This window comes from Acanthopagrus latus, chromosome 4, assembly GCF_904848185.1.
Source record: "Acanthopagrus latus isolate v.2019 chromosome 4, fAcaLat1.1, whole genome shotgun sequence".
Taxonomy (NCBI): Eukaryota; Metazoa; Chordata; class Actinopteri; order Spariformes; family Sparidae; genus Acanthopagrus; species Acanthopagrus latus.
Genome location: NC_051042.1, coordinates 9,024,170 through 9,026,851, shown reverse-complemented (window position 1 = coordinate 9,026,851; position 2,682 = coordinate 9,024,170). Strand labels below are relative to the sequence as shown.

At 33.3% G+C, this 2,682-nt stretch overlaps 1 long non-coding RNA gene across 2 annotated transcripts; it reads left to right on the top strand.

The window, feature by feature from the left end:
• Window positions 1–1,027: 1,027 nt before the first annotated feature.
• LOC119018354 lies at window positions 1,028–2,566 on the top strand. Of its 2 annotated transcripts, none has more exons than XR_005074724.1 (3): window positions 1,028–1,505; window positions 1,699–1,817; window positions 2,155–2,566. It is a non-coding gene; the product is annotated as an uncharacterized LOC119018354 (long non-coding RNA). The 2 variants fall into 2 exon arrangements; XR_005074723.1 differs by having other exon boundaries at window positions 1,699–1,895.
• The last annotated feature ends 116 nt before the right edge of the window (window positions 2,567–2,682 follow it).

Below are 2,682 nucleotides of genomic sequence, written 5' to 3'. Positions count from 1 at the left end.
TTATTTCCGTTTTTTTAAATACAGCTTGTTTAGTTGATTAAACCCGCGTACAATGCGTACATTTACGATTGAAATCATTTACGATTGAAATCGTAAATGTCCACAATTTGAGCACTGTATAATTGAACATCACAAGTGCTCACAACAAGAATTTGACACTGTGTGTGTGTGTGTGTGTGTGTGTGTGAGTGTGTATGTATACAACACACACACACATATACATATATGGGTGGTTTACGTGACGCTTGCATTTTTGTGACAAATATAAATAAAAATGTATAATATTTCATTAAAATGTCTGTTTTTATGTGCAGTTTAATCTTCCTTAACTAATACATCTGTAATTAATGAGCATTATAATTCAAAGATGTACATATTTTGTTTTAAACATGACATTTGTCCACTGGCATGACTATCTGGGGTAGCGTTGCTTATCTTAAAACTACTGTAATTAAATGAAAAATAAGTTTAAATACTTAAAAATATTTGTATAGATGCTATAGTAGTGTTAACTTAATGAAACTAAAGGTTATAAGTCTTGAGGTCCCCATTTAGAGTAATTATGACACTACTATATTACTATACAACTATATGACATTCCATTTTGTCCGCAAAACTGGTGTCCACCTGGTGTGACGCCATTCTGTAGATATAAAACTGGCATTAATTTGGGCACCCTATTACCCTATTACTGCACATAAGGTGAGTTCTGTCTCAAATGTTTTCATAATATTGCTATTTCTGTGCACTGTTGCAAATGGGATCCATTTTGCTGTCCTTTGGTACAAAGTAATTTAAGTATTGATCAGAAATGTTTCATCAATTTATAATATATATATATATATACATACATACATACATATATATATATATATATACATACAGAAATACATATATATATATATATATATATATATATATATATATATGCACATATAAGGATGGAATGACTCTTCATTAGGTTTTATACTAATTATAATGGATATAATCAAGGCGATAAAGGTAGGATAATATCATGGTATGGTAGGATAATATCATTATTGTGAATTTTTATTAGTTATTTTTAATGTGGGAATATAATTAAGACAAATTGATAAGGATTACCAAACAAACATGCACAGTAAAGTGAACTATCAATTCTGTAAGCTAAAAGATGCATATTGCACTGATACTTTGCGATATAGCTTTCTGAGTCATTTCTGAGTCATGTATATAATATTAGCCATTAACCAAGGAGGTTGTGTTATTTATTTGTTTCCTGTTCTAAAAGTTGGATGAATTATTCTTAGTAACAAATTTAATTAATTGTGCTATTTATGCATTGATCATATATGTTGTATTTTAATGCAAATGCAGGGGCACTATTTAAATATTTTGGAGCACCCTCTGCCACTAGCCAGGATGATGAGCCATCTACCTCCTCAGCCACACGTCTCCACAAATGCTGTCTGATCCTGAGGATGAAGACCCATTTAACTTTACTTCTCCCCAGCAAGATTCTTCAGGTGAGTTTGTGTGCACCTATGTCTGTGAGTGTGTTTGTGTGTGTGTGAACACGCATCTGTGTGTGTGTGTGTGAATGTGTGTGTGCATCCCTGCAGATTTATAATGTTGTTATTACTGGGTATGTGTGATGTTCCCCCACTATAAATGCTGTGAATAATGTGTGTAAACTAATGCCCTTGTGCTCTCCATTAGAAATGCATGGAGCAGAATCGCCTGCTGAGGATGAGCCTCTGTCCACTGACCCTGCTAACTGGCCCTCAGTTCTGACAGTGAGAATTCGGACACAACTGGATTCCAGGGGACCGGGTCAGGTAACATCTGACTTTGTATTCCCTAGAAACGACAGTGACGGAAGACGTTGCCACCATCAATACTTCAGAAAGTCATTGGTTAGTGGGGAAAATATATCCAGAAGTTGGTTGATATTTATTTTGTGTTTCTTGTACAAAGTGTAGCATAATTACGACACTCTCTTAAGTGTGTTATTGTATTTGTGTGATGAAGGATTTGTGCAATTCAGAAATGTGATTCTCTATTTTATTTATATTTCATTCTATTATACTAGTTCTTTTGATTGTTGCTACTTATTTGTATTTATGATTGTATATATTTGTTGTTATAGCTGTTACTGTGTGTGTTGTTCCGCAGGTTTGTGTTACGAAGCCGCAACCGGAACTGACTCAAGCCAGAGGAGGCAGACAGGCTTGTCTTCCTGGTCAAAAATGTGTAAAACAGACAGCAAGCACACACCTCATGTCCTGTACATCTACCAGTATGTGATGTTTACTATGCAATGCATGCAGATGTTTAATTTAGTTCACATATCTTCAGGGATATAAAATACTCTTTTGTAAACAAAGGCACCTTTTGCAAAATTAAGTTTTTAATAAAAGTTATGTTAACACTTTATGAATCCCAATATGGAAACTGATCTCTTTTTATAGCAAGCAATCTGACATGTTAGATTTCTGTTTACAAAAGCATTTTATCAAAAAGGGACACAGTCTTTTCAAAAGGATGGACTTTTATTTATTTTTTCAAGTGAGTTTGAAGCTGCACTGTTTACAATGGCAGGGCAAATTTGTTTAAAATCATAGTATTAAAATAAATGCAATGCTTTTAATAATTTCTTTGTAATTTGAAGTTTGCTCTTGAGAAGGAAAAAAAAATCATAAA